The sequence below is a fragment of the Rhinolophus ferrumequinum genome, chromosome 23 (genome assembly GCF_004115265.2).
Source record: "Rhinolophus ferrumequinum isolate MPI-CBG mRhiFer1 chromosome 23, mRhiFer1_v1.p, whole genome shotgun sequence".
Lineage (NCBI taxonomy): Eukaryota > Metazoa > Chordata > Mammalia > Chiroptera > Rhinolophidae > Rhinolophus > Rhinolophus ferrumequinum.
In genome coordinates, this window is record NC_046306.1 from 21,386,193 (window position 1) to 21,404,655 (window position 18,463).

The following is an 18,463-nucleotide window of genomic DNA, read 5'->3' on the forward strand; positions in this document are numbered from 1 at the left end:
ATAGAAATTAAACAGGCATAAAGCCTATAAACCGGGCTGTGTCCTCTCCCTAAAATGCCCTGCTTTCCCTGGCTCAGATACTTTGGAAACTCCTACTTTCAGGTCCAACTGAAACCTCACCTCTTCACTGTCCCTCCCAGACGCTCCTCAACGGTACCTTGGCAGAACCAAAGGCTCCCATATCTGCACTCACAGCCCCTATGAACACCTGCACAGTGTCAGGTGGTACCACATGTGATTTGTTTCTGTGCCCGTCTCTCCACTAGACCATGTGACTTCCTTGAGCTCTTCGCTTTTATAACCACAGGATCTAACTAGCATATCGGATACATATAGACTATACAGATATATAGACTATATATATATATATATATATATATATACATACATATATATATATACATATACATATATAGCCTACGATTCTTTCCTAATTTCAGGTAGCTAAAATCCAGTACAGAAAGGTTTCTATACCTTTTCTATTAAGGCAGAACTTCCTAAACCGTGTGCCAAGGAACACTGGAGAGGTGTGAATGAATGATTACGAATGTATGGAAATGACATCCTTAGCCTGGGACAGCCAATCAGAAATCATTTTTTTTTGTGTGTGCTACAAATGTGAAAGGGTTGGCAAGAACTATATAAACTTATAGTGAAGATTTAATTTTTAAAAATATTAAACTAACAGAAAAGTAGGGTTAAACACTAGACAAATGGTGACATCAATTGAGTCAAGAAAAAATACAATGACTAGAATAATTGCCTCACGTACTGTTCACTACAAAATAAATGTTTCAGAACACTGGCATCAGGTAAAGCATCATATCCTGAAAGAGAAAAATAACACAGCCACCTCACATAGCAGTCAGTCTGTGTAAACACCATATGGTCTGCTAATTTAATCAAAAAGAACCCCAGAATTTACTTTTTCATCCTGCAGATACAAATGAAAAGTTGCTAGAAACATTTTAGAAATTATTTCACTGCTGCCAAATGTCTAATAAAATACATACAGCACCAAAGTTTATTTAACCCTTTTTAACCTCCCATTGAATGCACACTTTATAGGCTATATTAAAGACAACCAATCAGTTTAGTCTTTTCATTTTTCCTTTGTATTTTAAAGCCTATCATTACTTTGCATCATCTCCCCCTCACCCCCAACTCCTCCCCACCCCCAAGTTCAAATCCTCTGGCCCTCTCTATTCCACTTACAACAGACAAAATTCACATCTTCACCATCTCTTGCCTTGACTGTAGTAATCACCTGAAAATGGTCTCCTTGACTCGAAGATTCATCCCTTGAAGTTAACCTTTTGCCTAAAAGCCTCCATTATCAAAAATGCTAACCAAGTCACACTCCCACTTTTAAAAACAAAGAAAGAAAACATAAAACAAAAAACTGTTAAGAGTCTTAATCCTATTTTCTACAGGATAAAGTCTGTGTTACGTACCACAGAATATGCCGTGTAACCTAGACATTGACTGACTGACTACCTCTCCAGTCGCATTATCTTCCATTGGACCTCATACTTTAATAGAAATTTTTCCTCCATCTTTTCCAGGCTAACTTTTATTCATACATGAAGAACTGACCTGGGGAAACACCTTTTCACAGCCACCTTCCCTGATTCACTGTTCCACGATAAAATACTCTCCTAGGTATGTCTTCTCAAACCAGATGAAACCAAAGTAAAAATCTAGGGTTTTGCCTTTTGATTTTAGCTATAAGGTTAGTGCAGGGCTGAGTAACAACATTCCACTTAGGATCCTTCTCCAAATTCCTTGGGTCTTGATCCTCGGTTGGTTTTAAGGGCTGTTTTTTGTTTTTTCTGTTATTTTATAATTATTTTTTTTTAAATTCGGGAAGGGGAACAGGACTTTATTGGGGAACAGTGTGTACTTCCAGGACTTTTCCAAGTCAAGTTGTTGTCCTTTCAGTCTTAGTTGTGGAGGGTGCAGCTCAGCTCCAGGTCCAGTTGCCACTACTAGTTGCAGGGGGCGCAGCCCACCATCCCTTGCGGGAGTCGAACCAGCAACCTTGTGGTTGAGAGGACGCACTCCAACCAACTGAGCCATCCAGGAGCTCAGTACAGCTCAGCTCAAGGTGCCATGTTCAATCTTAGTTGCAGGGGGCGGAGCCCACCATCCCTTGCGGGATGCGAGAAATTGAATCTGCAGCCTCGTGGTTGAGAGCCCACTGGCCCATGTGGGAATCGAACTGGCAGCCTTCGGAGTTAGGAGCACGGAGCTCCAACCACCTGAGCCACCGGGCGGCCCAAGGGTTGTTTTTCAATCTCTCTTTTATTGTATGCCATCTCAAAATCCATTTGGATACAAATAAATGTTAAAGTGAAAAGATCCTGCAAATTGTTTTTAGAAAAGAGTGTGTTGGGCCGGGCCAGTGGCTCAGGTGGTTGGAGCACCGCACTCCTAATGCCGAGGTCGCCGGTTCGATTCCCACATCAACCAGTGAGCTGTGCCCTCTATAGCTAAGATTGTGAACAGGGGCTCTCTCTGGAACTGGGCTGCTGTGAGCAGCCAAAGTTCGGCCGTGGGCTACCGTGGGCTACCGCGTGCTGCCAGGAGCAGCCGGTGGCCAGCGTGAGTGGCCGGCAGCCAGCGAGAGCTGCTGTGAGATGAAGAAGAGGGGGGAAAAAAAAAGTATGTTTTTGTTATTAAATTAGCCCTTTACTATATATGTCTGTTTCACATGAAGCTTTCCAAGCCTCACCAAGACCTGTACTTCTTTAAACCTTACTCCAAATTCTTTAGCCTCTCGTTTGGTGATTTCCTGCCTATGCCCCAAAAGATGAATACAACATCGCAGGCGGAATCAAGACTATACCCCACAAGGAACTATCATCCTCAATCTTCATCCTAATACGTACTCAAAAGGCCGGAAGCACAATATGCTACAAAACGTGCTGAACCTTTTACATCCATCATCTTGCATTCTGAAAATCATCCCCTTGCCTGAAGGGATCCTCCTTAACTACCCTTTATATACCTTCCTCAGCTTGATATGGATCTTAAATCCTTTCCCTTTCCCCTTAGAACCGCTCATTTTTGTAACATATATATGAAACATTTAAAATATATGTAAGACATATATTTTAGATTACATACATATTATTTATTAATTATCTTTAATATCTGTCTCTCCCAGAATTTAATCTCCACGAGGGTAGAGTCTTTGCTTTATTCACTAATGTAACTTCAATGCTTAAAACCGTACCTGGCACCTACTGGAAGCTTAATATTTAAATGAATGGGAAATAAATAAATAAATAAAGGATGGATGGATGGATGAATCACAATGAGGTCACATGTGCCAATTATTTGAAATCAGTCTTCTGCCTCTCTCAACATTCAACCTATCAACAACTTCAGAAAACTCAACCTACCTCCAAAACATACCAAATCATCTTTCTATCTTCCATTGCTATGAACCTAATACAAACTTATCATTTTTTAATTCTGGTGTTGCTTTCAGCCATGTCCCCGTACAATTCTTTCGCTATACCACAAGAAGAGTGAGTGACGTTTATAAATGTAAATCAGATATTACTGATGAGGCAGAAAAAGAGTTAACAAAAAGTGAGCCCAAGGGGGATTAGTAGAAGGTGATCAGTACTTTGCTCAACCAGCACCCATTCCCAGGGACCACCCAGGCCTGCGTCCACTCTCCAGAGACCGCCCAGGCTCAGGCCCTAGAGATAAATTTGTCGAAACACCCCTAGAAAAAGGAGATAAGACCTTGACCAGAATTAGCTAGTTTTAGGCGCCTGCGCAGACTGCTGGAGCCTGCCCTTAGCCTGAACTCCAGGCTTATTATAATACAGTTAGAATAAAGTGAACATTATGGCTTGGCTCCCACCTCGTGGGTTTTTCTGTATGTATTCTGGGTAAGAGCATGTGCAGAAAGAAATCAGTTATATAACCTGTGCATGTCAACCAAATGATCTCAATCTATATGTCAAATGACCTCAGACTATACATCACATCCTCTTCTGGAAGAAAATTACCTATGCTTTCCTATATAAGAAAGGCTAACCGGAAGATTGGCGCAGTTGTCTGCTCTATCTAGACTCTGCCCCCAGCGGCTTCTCTGTTGGCGCTTTTCTTCTTGAATAAACTTTCTACCATGTTTCCCCAAAAATAAGACCAAGCTGGCCAATCAGCTCTAATGCGTCTTTTAGAGCAAAACTTAATAATTGGTGTTATGTTATGTTATGTTTATCTTATATAAGACCAGGTCTTATATTAACTTTTGCTCCAAAATGCGCATTAGAGCTAATTGTCCGGCTAGGTCTTATTTTCGGGGAACTGGTAACTTCTATTCCTTTGTGCCTCGTGAATTCTTTCACAACCTGCCAGAGACCATGACAATTATTGCCCCACTGATAACCCTTCAATGGTTACCCATCACTCTTTGAATAAAATCCAAATTCCTCACAATGGCTTACAAAGCTTTATAGGAGCTGTCTCCTATCTTCTTTATCCTCTTCTCTTCTCTACACATTATAACTACACGGTCCATTTTTCTATTCATTGACCATATCAAGCTCATTCCCACCATAGAACCTTTGCACTGCTATTCTGTCTGGAATATTTTTCCATCTGATATCTACTGGACAGACTACTTATTTATTGCCATTCAGACAACAGCTCAGTTTACTGCTAAAGACAGCCCTAAATTGACCATTCACTATCATATCCTCTTTTTTATCATTAATGGAATCTATTGTTTGGTACTCTATTTCTTTTATCCCAACATAAAAACAATTTTTTAAAAATCTGAAATTTGCAAGAACAGTATAATGAACTCCCTTGACACCATTCACCCAAATTTGCTAATTAACGTATCTATTTTTCTCATTATCTATCACCCACCCACCCACCCATCACGCTACCTACTTACCTACTTTTTTGTCTAAACCGCTTGAGAGTTAAACTAAAGACATCATTCCCCCTTATCCTTAAATATTTCAGTGTGTAGTTGCTAAGAGACAGGATATTCACTTATATAACCACAGTACAATTACCAAAATAATCAATGCTAATGCTATACCACTATCTAATTTACAAGCCTTATTCTAAAATTTATGTGGAAATGCAAAACTGAGGGGTCTCCTAGGAACAGGACAAACTGTAAAGGTTGGTCATTTTATTACATAATAGAATACTGCTCAGCCATAAAAATAATTGTTACACGCAACAACATGGACGAATCTCAAATGTGTTGTGCTAAGTGAAAGAAACCAGATACAAAAGGCTATATACCGTATGGTTCAATTTTTATGATGTTCTGGAAAAGGCAAAACTATAGGAACAGAGAACAGATAAGTATTTGCCAGGGGCTAAGATGAGGAGAGAGGGGAACTGACTACAAAGGGGCACAAGAGAACTTTTTTGGGGTGATGGAAATGTCCTATACCTTGATTGTGATGGTGGCTACATCTTTGTACATGTTTGTCAGAATTCATAAAACTGTACATCTAACAGGGTGAATTTTACCATGTATAAATTATACCTCAATCTTAACTTTTAAAAAGTGATTAAGGAGATAAAAAACAATGGAAGCACAACCCAAGTGTTTTTTTTAAAGCATATTTGTATAAGAATTAAATAAAATTTCTAAAAAGGAAATGTTCAAAAAATATTTTGATGAGAATATCAGAGTTTAAAAATGAAGGTGCCTCAGGTGGTTGGAGCGCCGTGCTCCTAAAGCCGAGGTTGCCAGTTCGATTCCCACATGGGATGGTGGGCTGTGCCCCCGGCAACTAAAGATTGAAAACGGCAACTGGACTTGGAGCTGAGCTGTACCCTCCACAACTAGATTGAAGGACAACAACTTAGAGTTGATGGGCCCTGGAGAAACACACTGCTCCCCAATATTTCCCAATAAAAAATAAATAAAAAATGAAGGACTGTTAGAAGAAGTGTTAGAAGATAAAGTGAGAAAATCACCTAGAATGCAGTACAAAGACATACGGTAAAAAATTAAAAATATATTTTAAAAAAGAATAGGAAACATGGAGAACAGCATAAGCGGGCCCAACATACATCTAGCACAAATTCTAGAAAGAGATAGCAGAACAAACGACAGTGGGGAAAAGGGACACTATTCATAAACAAAAATTTTCCAGAACTGAAGCCTGAATCCTCAGATTAAAGGAGGATACTAAGTCCTGAGGATCACAAATAAATCTACAACTTACCTCATCAGAGTGTAACTGAAGCACACCAAAGCCAAAGAAGAAAATCTTAAAAGCAGCTAGAGAGAAAAATATCTAACTGACAAAGGAACAAAAACCAACTTGACTTCACATTTGCAGAACAATAATCACCAATTCCAAGTGCTGATGGAAAATAACTGTTGGCCTTTACCCTCTAACCTCAGTTAATTATCATTCAAGTAAAAGTATAATACAGATATTTTCAGACCAACAAAAAGAGTTTACCACTCACAGATTGTTTCTCTAAGAACTATTTACAGAGGTACTGTGGCAGGAAGGAAAATTAACCTAGAAGGAAAAATTATAAAGATGAAGTATGAGCAGATAATTTGATATATATTGGTAAACCTAAATTAATATTGGCTATAAAAATAACAGTAATTATTCATCATTTGACTAGTGGCTGAGTTTAAAACACAAAGTGGAAATAAAATTCTAGACAGCAGTAATATATTAAGAGAAGTTGTTGAATTCGAAGTGTTCTAAGATCTCTAAAAGAAAAATAGGTATGTGAATTACTGTTTCAGACTTTAAGTGTACATATTAAATTTTTAAGAATAACCATCAAATAATGGAAATGTAACATCCAAACAAAAAGAAATATAGAAAACAATTTTCAACCTCCAAGGAAAAGAGAAAAGAAAGGAACTAAAGGAAAAATTAAAAAACTAAAGTGATACTAGTAAGTCCAAATATAGTAGTAACCCATTGAATATAAATAGACCAATGTTATCAAGTAAAAGAATATTTTTAAATTGAATTCAACAAACAAAATCCAAGCATTTGATATTCTTAAGACTCATGTCTAAACCATAATGATACTAAAAGTTTACGAAAAATGATGAAAACAGTCAAATCAATTAACAATGTTAATATTAGAGAAAATACTTTAATTCAAAAAGCACCACTGGAGACAAAAAAGGGTCATTATCTAAATGATAAAGGAGTGATACATGGGGAAAATATAATAATCCTGAAAAAAGTATGTACCCAACAACACAGGTTCAAACATGAAATTTTGACAGAACTGCAAGAAAAATGGAAAAACACAATCAGAGTGGAAAGTTTTAACACATCTTTCTTAAAAACTGGTTAAGACTGAAAAATTTGTACAGCTATAGCATATCTGAACACAATAACTTTGACATATATGGAAATGCTCATTATTAGGCAGTAAGATAATTCTGGAGTGCAAAAGACAAATATGATTCAAAGATATAAACTTGGGAGTCGGGCCACCCGGTGGCTCAGGCAGTTAGAGCTCCATGCTCCTAACTCCGAAGGCTGCCAGTTCGATTCCCACATGGGCCAGTGGGCTCTCAACCACAAGGTTGCCCGTTCAACTCCTCGAGTCCCGCAAGGGATGGTGGGCTGTGCCCCCTGCAACTAGCAACGGCAACTGGACCTGGAGCTGAGCTGCGCCCTCCACAACTAAGATTGAAAGGACAACAACTTGACTTGGAAAAAAGTCCTGGAAGTACACACTGTTCCCCAATAAAGTCCTGTACCCCTTCCCCAATAAAAAAATCTTTTAAAAAACACAAAAACTTGGGAGTCATCAGCATATAGATGTGGTTAAAGCCACAGAAAGATTAAATTCCTGAGTGCAGTTAAAAGGTATTAAACAATTATCCCCCAAAAAGCAGAAAATGTAGAGTATGGAATATCCTCTAATGTCTATCTTCAAACTCACTCACTATTTTCATTTATCCAGTTCAGTGTATATATTGATTTGTGTATACAACATGTGAGAAAATAAACTGGCACATTAAAAAGAACCCCCAAAAGTTGCAGGATCTTCAAAAATGTGTATCATGGTGTTTGAAATTGACTCCAAAAACCAAAATTCCCAAGACAAATCACTGATTCTCCTGGCCCCTCCTCCAAACACTTTCAGAAGATCAGGTATTAGAGATGGTTCCCTTGGCTGGAAAGAGAAGGAAACACTTTAATTTTATTCACTCTCCAAAATAAAGATGGAAAATAACATTTCTAGATCAATTACACCACGCCTGCTATCCTCCTCCCACTTTAGACGCTACTGAAGATTAGGGCCGGGATGGGCATGAGGCAAGGGAGGTGCCGACAGCCCAAAATTTAAGTGCAGGGCTGACCCTAGGAATGAGTGCCTCAAGTTTCTCCCCTAGGTACCTCATTTTTCTCACCCTAGTCCCAGCCCTGTCTTGGAATCTCTACCATATCTACCATAGATGTTATTTGGGCAATCAAAGTACACCTGGCTATTTGCCATGCTTCTCTAGTTGGGGGCAACAGAAGAATGCTTTGCTTGTGAAAATGCAAAAACAAAAACAAAAAAAGCTGTTGGCCTCATCAAGGCATAAGCACCAGAAATGGTATGGGATAACTTATCTCATACCATTCCTGGGGGTAAATAGAAAATTAGTCTCACACTAGATACAAACTCCTTTTCCTATTCAACTTTTTTTTCACAGTGCCTAGCATGACAGAATAAAGAAGAACCATATTTCTTGTCAGACAGGCAACTAAAGGAAAACCCCATTCTTCATGAGCACCAAAAAGAAAAACTAAAAACACATGTACACACTTCAAAACAGTATCTATAGCCATATCACGCTTACAATGAATCCCAACTTTTACTAGCTCCAAACTTCAAATGAAAGCACAGAAGACTCAGTTCCGAATCTCAACTCTCCCCTTTACTGACCTGACTTTGCATTTCTCCACTGCTTAAATGAGGGGGCAAGTTAAAAAGTTCTCAAAAGACTCTTCAGGAACTACACATCCTAACCTTTTCTAAATGTAATCACACAGCTTTACCTTGCCTTTATCAGAAAGATCAGGTAAAATGTGGGCTGCCACGGGCTCTTCAAATTCTAGGATGGTTTTAAACGCCAAATTCCAGAAGAGAAAGGAAAAGGAAGCAAGGCAAAAGGACATTTCCCCAACAGAAGAGGCCTTAAGTTCCACAATTACTTATAAGCATCACATAGCTAAGCTCAAAGTACCAAAATTGTTACTTTAAACATCAGAATTTGAAATGTTGTAAACTCAAGACTTAAGACTGGTCTTCACAGCTAAACACTCAGCAATCAAAAGATCTTAATTACCTCCTCCTGGATTTTCTGGGCTGCTTACTTGTAAAGGACGAGATAACTCAATGGAGAAGGGTAGTGACTTTGTCAAGGTCACAATACATTTCATCAGGAGCCAGTAACAATTGCAATTTAGGGTTTTAAGCCTGGCAACCTTAAACCTGGCAAATCTCAAACATGAGATTACAATCTTGATTTAGACCAATAATCAAAATAGCACACTTAATTTGTTTAGTGATGAAGGAAGAAAAAAGTCTAGGAAATCAACCTCCTCGCTGTGGTATTTATCCTAATAAATAAACTGGAACAATTTGTGCAAACAAAAAAGAATGCAAAATTAAAGGATTTAACTAATTCTAAGAGCATGTAGTTTTCCCACAAAACATATCATTTTAGACAAGGCCCTTTTCCTAACATACTGCCATCCCGATTAAATTTAATAAACCAAAAAGCACATGACCAAAAATTGTGTCCCCCTCCCCCACCCGAGGGGCCCACTAGGCCATGGTTTGCTTGAATGTTATGGGTGTGGTATGAAATATTTAAAGCAGTGACTAAAATTTTCCATAAAAGCCCATCCAAAGTCTAAAAGCTTTACTACTCAGAAACAGATTCATCTCCAGACATCTAAAAGATTTACAATTCCACTTATGACACCGCTTTTTTTTTTTTTTACATTTAATATTTAGGTAGGAGGTGGTAAAGGGGGAGAATGAGGGTATAATTAGTTTTGCTTGTAAAACGTTCATCACAGTTGTAGTGCCAACTGAGCTATACAGCCTATTGGGGGTCTAATAGATTTCAGGGTATTATAGTTTGAGTAATAGAGGTGGGGGTTGTGGTGGAAATCAATAAATGGCTACTACTTCTTTGCACAGACCCATATGGAAGTAATCAAGCGCAAGGGTGGCAGCTGGGGCCAATAACAGTCACCTGCAGTTGAGGGACATGGGGGTTTCAGATGGGTTTTTAATGCTAATTTCCTACAGAAACAATGAGCTAGAAAGAGCAGAGTAACAGACGAGGCCGGATGAAGAGAGACCAGCCAGAACAATGGCTGCACCTGGTGCTGGGAGCAGAGGGACAGAGCCGGCACGCGCCCGCCGGCAGCAGAGGGCACATCTGTCACCCACAAAGCGGCCCATCCCCCAGCTCTTCCAGCAGGGTAAGTAATGCAAGGTCCCTAAACATTAACAGCTTGCCACACAGCAACAGGTTTGAGTTTTTAAGGATGCTGCATTCTCTAAACGTGCCTTCTCCCATGACTAAGAATTAGTTAAGGAACCATGGCTGGTTCCCTGTCAGTCTGAAGAGAGACTTACCGATAATACACAAGAAACACATTTTAACTAAGGCTTTTAGATTAGGGGGAAGAAAAATCACATGGAAAGATAAATGTTATCGAGTATTCATGCACTAAGTATCACATTGTTATTTCTAATTTAATCCTTAGAACCCACAATAACAGCTATTTTCATTCCCATTTTACAGGTGAGAAAACCGGGGCTTAGAGGTGAAGGTTAAATTAGCTCATGGTTACACAGCCTATTGCCAAAGCCTACCCACGATCTTTTCACCGCCTTTCTTCCACCTGTCTGAACGACCATACCAAATGAAAATACATATTCTATTTCCTTCAGAACTCCAGCTATGACAAGTAATTGCAGGTATATGTACATACATATTATATGCAGAATTGCAACCCACCTTGGCCAGGCATCTCTAACAAGCTGCTCAGGACTGAATGATAAAAGGATTTCCACTAGCTGTTGCTTTAAACAAAGCACAAAAAGTTGCTTTTGCAGGTTTGGGGATGCTTTAGAAAAGTAAATCCATATGCATTTTAAGTTTCCCAGAATAAATGTGATGCCACATGGGACTTAAAAGCTAACCGCTGTTTGGAAAGCCCATCAACCAGTGAGAATATAAAAACCAGTTATAGTGAGTTGTTTTTCTGCAAGATACAGCCACCACTCATTCCTGTATTTACTGACTTGAACTTGGAAAGAAAATTAAACAACCCACACAGTCCATCACAGTGGAAACCTTTTGAATTAGAGCTACCTGGTATAAATCACAAGTTTTACAAAGGGGGGGCAGGAGGGATCTGTATATTTATACAGATATGTATCTCAGACGCAAACAATTACTCTTGGATTTGGAAAGACAGCAACCCATAACTGAAAACATGGTAGAAATTAATACTATGTAGCTATGCATTTGACAAGGTCTGATTTAAGGCACTGTAGTCTAATGGAAAGTGAACCTTTCCATCCATCCACTATGCTTCTTCCAAACACGAGGAGTCCAAATCCTTCTTGTCCTAAGTTCTAATCAAATGCTACCTCTTCCAAGACAATTCTGATTCTCTGAATTGGCAGTAATTTCCAGGACGTACCCACTTTTGTGCATTCATGTATATTTTATCTTCTCTGTGAGACTTTCTTAAATCCCTTACCATATTATCTCACACAACAGGCAATCACAAAATGTTTGTAAAGTAAATGTCCTGGAAACTCAGAAGACAATTCAAATCCAAGCTCAGCTACCTACTAAGATACTAAGAGAGCTACTAAGGTATTAAACTCTGGGCAGGGCAGACTTTTTACTACTCCACTACTATTCCCTCCATTTTCCTTATCTATAAAATAATGCATTTGACTAAATTATCTTTCAGATCCTTTTCAATCCTAACATTTTCCATAGGTCAGCACTGGGCCTTATGAGCACTTTTAGTACTGAGTGGCCTTAAAAAGCCTTCAATGAACTGATTCAATCAACCTTTCAGATCCACTTTAATTCTTCCAACTTTGTATATGTTCATTCAAACTCCAAAGCATTCTTTTTTGATGTTCCAAAGATACAATTAAAATGTCATTATCCTTATGTCCACTTTATTGATATTATTGCATTAAATACCTTCAGTCTAGCATGTCCCCTTGACATGACAAAAATCCTTGTTTGGGTCATTCCTAGAAGCCTGTTTAGAAGGTCTCCTCTTCTCATAGTAGTAAAGCTTCTCCAAATACTTGCATAACCTTCAGGAAGTGCTATCATTTTCTCCCGTGTCCAACTCAAAGATACCTTGGTTATTACCTCAGTAACAAACAGCCACTCTCCTGAACTGTGTGGTGCTAGTAGTACTTTTAATCAATCACCTTTATTTGCATTCAGTAGACCTTCGCATCTTACAATGCATGTTATTTATCATTTTTTATGCTTCTTGAAACTCTGGCATTATAAGTATTCCCTGTATGGACATACAGCAATATGCAAATCCCTTTTTAGCCCTTTCACAACAGACCCCAGCCTACACTACACTTTAGCATCAAGTGCTTTTCTTTCCACTCAATCTAGGAGCATGTCTCCTAGGGTGCAATGAAAAGTACTTGCTCACTGACGGATTATCATGTAAATTAAGTATAAACACTATCCTCTCGAATATTCAGATAAGTCCCCAAAGGTGCTGAACACCGCACCTATCAAAACAGAAACCTGAAAATTCTTACTAAATCATTCAGTCAATTTGGCACAAGAGAATACTTACAAAAAGGTTCATTTTAAAAGTCTCCCCAACCTCAAGAAATCTTACTACAAAATTGAAGAAACTGAAAAACAGTACTGTACTGTCCTCTTAAAATGATTACCCAGCTGGCATAAGTGAAGGTTGAAGAACTTGAAGGAATAAAAGTGTTTTTGAAAGTTCCTATTTGAGAACAGAATTTTCAAGGCAAAAAAATACAATTTAAACAGTGTTGTCACAAAACAGTGTAATTCAATACGTCACTCATGTTTGTTGATTTTTTTGAAAGGTCTGTTCTGGTATAAGAGGCACATTTGCATTACAGTATTTAGAATGCTTTCCAAATCGTTTATTATCATAGCGAGGCTTAACAAAGATTACGTATCTCATTAGTAACAGATATAGATGACCTGGGAAGTAGGTACCCTGAAAACTAGTTATATAGACAAGACCCATTCTTAGCCTGAGGATTTGAAGTTAAAAATGCAAATTGCTTAGGAACCAATCACAGAAGAATAATGAACATCTAGAAACTTCTGCAACTAACGTGTATGCCTTCTATATCCCAGACAAATTACCCCGTAATGACATGAGGCAGGAATTGCACAAAATAGACACTCAAAGAGAGTAAGTAGCTTGAGATCAGAGAACTAGTGAATGAATAATGGCGGTACAATATGTGTAACTCCAAAACCCATGCGCTTCCCATAGCTATCCGGATTTGGAGGCCTGGAAAATATGAATACAATATATGGAAATAGCAAATAGCTAAATTATGCATCACACAGTAACAAAGACTACTGAACACCGTCGCTATGTGCAGGAGAATTTACTGCACGACAAAATGACTCCAAACTCGTAACTCAAGTCAGATGTTGACGTTACTTGTTTATTTTGTATGTGGGGAGTAAACAGAAGAAAACAGCATAGGGGTAAAATGTAATGAAGAAAAAAGGGGTTAAATACATTAAAATTAAGAGATACTGTTAGTTTTACTGGAATACCTTTTAGTTGTAATTCGCCTGAATACATGGAAATAAAATCTGACAATAGGAATAGTTCCTGAGCCATCTTTTTAACACTGCCTATTTGCATTATGATTAACGGAGAAAAAAATTTCCATCAAAACATCACAGGAAGATTCAATGTGGAACACCTTATAGAAATATTTGTGGGACTACTTTCCTAGCCAAAGAATTCATATATAACATATGATTAAAGTTTCCATTAAAAAAAAACACCATGGCATTCAAATACAAAGGTGGCAAATGAAAAATGAAACAGAAATATGAACAAAATGAAGCAGCAAAACAACACTGAGTAACTAAAGGCTGAACTCATATCAAATATCAGAAAACATTCATATCATCATAATCTGAAATAAGTAAAAAGCTTTGAAAGGCAGAGAATTGCCCACCTTTAGCCCCCAACACTAAATTAAAATGTACTTACCCCAAATGCCCAATTATAACAATCCAGATTCTTAATATACCAAATTTATTTGAAATAGATACAAGAAAGCTCCTCTTTTTCTCCTCCTAATCTTCAAAGCCCAATCCGAAACCAGCCTTCCTCCTTCTTTCATTAGCTGGACATGTGTCAGCTCTCTCACATCTGCGATTTCTCACTGACTAGAGCTGCCTGTCCCATTCCAGGGAAACACAGATGGATCCCAGATGGGAAGGTCCTGCCAAACAGACCAGCTCTTCACCTTGCCAGAATCCCCAGATACAGTCAGTCTCTCTGTCTCTCTTTCTCCCTCCCTCCAACCCTTCCAACCCTCCCCGTTACCAGGGCTCTTTGCCAGCTGATGTCACTAAGTACACACCTCCCAGTGGCTCCTGGCCAATCTGACATTAACTTGTTAAATACGTGTAATTTGTTTATGGCTGACAATAACAGCAAGGATATTGTGCAAAACCTATTTATGCAAGTCCCTAATGGAATAACATATAGAGACACACATAGACACACAAACTCATATTTTTGGGAACATTCAAATGTTTAACAATTACTATTTAAAGTCCTACATATTGTCTGGTTTCTGCTATTGTTTAAAGCTTCTGCTCTTTGAGCCAGTTTTAAAATCACACATATGACAAATACCTTCATAAAATGAATTATTAAAATTTACTTTGAACATGTAATTGGATGAAAAATGTAAAGTTGCAAATTAATTTGGGGAATATAAACAGAAATGTATGTAAATGATTCATACAAGCTGCCTCTCAGATCCAGACTTGGTAGCACTGCAAAACTGGCACGTGATTAAAATAAGACAATGCAGGCAACATGGTTCTGATGCTGTAAAGATTATAAAATGAAAGATGGGGACACGATGCAAAAATTCTTTTAAAACAAGGCAAATATGAATGTAATAACATAATGTTTAACATTAAAGAAACTGCTAATGCAAGTTCCAACAATGAAGACCAAAATAAAAAACATTTTTAGAAATATAACAATGAGCACCCAGAGAGAAGGACTGAACTGGCCAAGGTCAGAGTTTAATCACTTACACCACCAAATACCTAGCATATAATAGCTGCTCAGTCAAGTTCTGCTAAATGAAAATTGATCATTAAAAACTGATACTACACTGTACCCTGTTTGCCCGAAAATAAGACCTAGTCAGACAATCAGCTCTAATGTGTCTTTTGGAGCAAAAATTAATGTAAGACCCGGTATATTATATTAATTATATTATATTAAACCCAACTTACATTATGTTAAAATAAGACTGGGTCTTATATTAATTTTTGCTCCAAAAGACGCATTAGAGCTGATTGTCTGGCTAGGTCTTATTTTCGGAGAAACACAGTAGTTTTACAAGACATTACATTGGGGTAAACTAGGTGATGGGTTCACTGGACCTCCCTGTACTTTTTTCTTTTTGGTAACTTCCTATGAATTTGTACTTTAAAAAGTTTTTTAAAGGGAAGGAAGGCTTGGCTGCTTCCTGGGTTACATTATGTGGACACTTATCCTGCACTAAAATCTCCATTAACACAGATTAGGAATGAAAGATCCTCCACACACATAGTCAAACAGGTGAGGCTATGATTCTCTAACCCTTAATCTTCTAACATACCTGGGATATCAGCAATCTGGAAACAATTTTTCTGTCGTGGCAATTTTTGGCAAATAGGAAGAAAGACTATTTCTGTCAAGGGCAACTTACTGACTAGGTTTCAGCTCTTTAGTTCATCCCAGGGGAGGTGGTAATAATGGCAGCAGCAGCAGGCTGAGTGCTGACAACGGGTACTCACTAAGTATCAGAAACTGTTCTTCTCATTGTCTGAATCTTCACAAAGGCCCTATCTTACACAGAGCCTCTAAGGTAGGTATTCCATTATCTCAATGTTACAGCTATGGAAAGTAAGGCACAAAGAGCTGAGTAACTTACTTAACCCACAGAGCTAGTAAGTGTCAGCACCAGTAGTCTGGACCCACAGCCAGAGCATTATACTCTGTTGTCTAGACAATGAATCAAAAGATGCTACTGGCTGTCCTGGATCACATGCCCTGGGAGAAGCCAGCCACCTTGGCCTGAAGACTCTCGGGCAGCCGTAGGAAGAGCTCCACAAGGTAAGAAACTGAAATCTCTTGGCAATGCCAGCATCACCTGGCTGGTATACCTATCCACTACCATCCAGCTAAACTGCCTCAAAATTCTGACCCATAGGAACTGCGTGAGAGAATACTTGCTGTTGTTTAAAAAGGAAAAAAAAGGTGGTTCTTTCACTTCTTGGACTGTATCCTAAATACCATTTCCCACTAAAAGGAAGCAGGACTCTTTAGAAAAAGTTGACTCCAGGTATGGAGCAGGAAATGTACAAAATTTGTCATATCAGAAAGCAATAAAGCCGTCAAAGACTTCTGGATTTGTGTCCAAACGACTTAGGTGCCAACCTGAGGAGACTCCCACTAACAAAAATGGATAATTTGAGCATCAATAAAAAATAGTAACTGCAATGGATTTAAACACAGCAAAATATTTAAATTAATAAATTCATAATGATACTTATAAAAAATGAATTGATCATCTTTTGGAGGACACTAGAGAACCAATTCATTACTCTGAAACTAGTGAATCAAGCATTTTACCTGCTTCCTATATGAACTGTACCTCTAGATAAACATTTGGTGAAAACTAATCCCTATTGAAATAATCCAACTAAAATGAAAAAATCATGTACTTGCAATATCATCATTTTGCAAATCCCTAATTAAAAAAATTAATCTAGGTAATGATCAATTGCCACTAAAATGAGATGACAGATGTATGGACATTCGTGTGCCTCCTAATGTATACCACCACCTATATGAAGCATTCTTAATGACAACAGAAGTAAATCTGAATCTGATGGAACCTCTAGATCTAACAATCAGTGTACAGAACATTGAGGGGACAAAGGAATGTGTTAACAACAGCACAGGAATAAAATTAGTAAAGTCCAAAATAGGATAACATTTATTGTGCAAACAACCCATATTTGTAGGAAAAAGGGGCAGGAGTGGGGAAAGAGTATGAGGAGAACCTACACATTAAAAGAGAAATAAAAGACTTAAACAAATGCAATGTGTGAACCTTATTTGCATTCTCATTTGAACAAACCAACTGTAAGAAATAAATTGAAAAATAAACTGAAATAACTGGGAAATTTTTAAGACTCACTAGATAGTTAATTAAAGAATTATTTTAAACTTTTAAGGTCTAACAGATTTGTGACTATGTTTTTATGGAAAGTCCTTATCTTTTAAGAGATACATACAGAAATGTTTAGTGATGTTTATAGGCTGTCTAGGATTTCCTCCAAGAGGAGCCAAGTTGGTGATTCCTGCAGCTGGATGTTTAAGCACACAAGGGTCCATTTCTTAGATCTGATATTTTCCATAATACAAAGAAAAATAAAAGCAGTGGTTTCTTTAAACAGTGTACCAATTATGGATGAAGTTGGTGGATGAACAGGACAATACTTAAGTCACTCAGACAATAGGAATTAAAGTGTGACATAAGGTTTAAAGTGATACCAACATACTCATTTACCTCACTGATCCCATCATGAGTTGATACACCATCAACTTTTATAAATAAAGGATGAGAAACCAACAGTGCAATATATCAGGAGTGGTGAACACAACTGTTAACTTGATTGCTTTACAGAATTTATAAAGGGGTTGGTTTTTTAAAAAAAATTTAATGTCCTCCTATAGGAAAACTAGAATATACATACCCAAGGTGTTTGATTTGAATTGGAGGTATCAATATAAACTCATAAATTTTATTTTTATATTCTATATTTATATTTTTATATTAAAAATAACAGACATAGAAATACACACACAAATACATTCATACATATATACTCCTAGCTATTTGCTGAGAGGGTCTAGAAGCAATGATATCTTATAGCAATGAACATATCTTACATTCAGATCTTGACTTCTAAACCACATTTTCTCCTAAAACCAGGGCTCCTTAGAGAAATAACTGATCCAAAGTGGGACAGGGAAAGTACAACATAAGCATGCAACATCTTGTACAAGAAAGTCAAAGACTACTCAGAAATGATGGGGACATGTCAAAAAGACACTGAAGCCAGTTAGAAGGACCTGCCATG

General features: G+C 37.9%; 1 protein-coding gene across 5 annotated transcripts in view; it reads right to left on the minus strand.

The window, feature by feature from the left end:
• CBFA2T2 (CBFA2/RUNX1 partner transcriptional co-repressor 2) overlaps nt 1–18,463 on the minus strand; it is a 131,757-nt gene that overhangs the window by 65,925 nt on the left and 47,369 nt on the right. The window contains exon 1 of one of the 5 annotated variants that reach the window (XM_033094834.1): nt 14,292–14,554. The exons of the other annotated variants lie outside the window; for them this stretch is intronic. The gene's annotated coding sequence lies outside the window, so the exon portion shown is untranslated. Of the gene's footprint in view, nt 1–14,291; nt 14,555–18,463 lie in introns of those variants that run through there. 5 annotated transcript variants of the gene reach the window in all.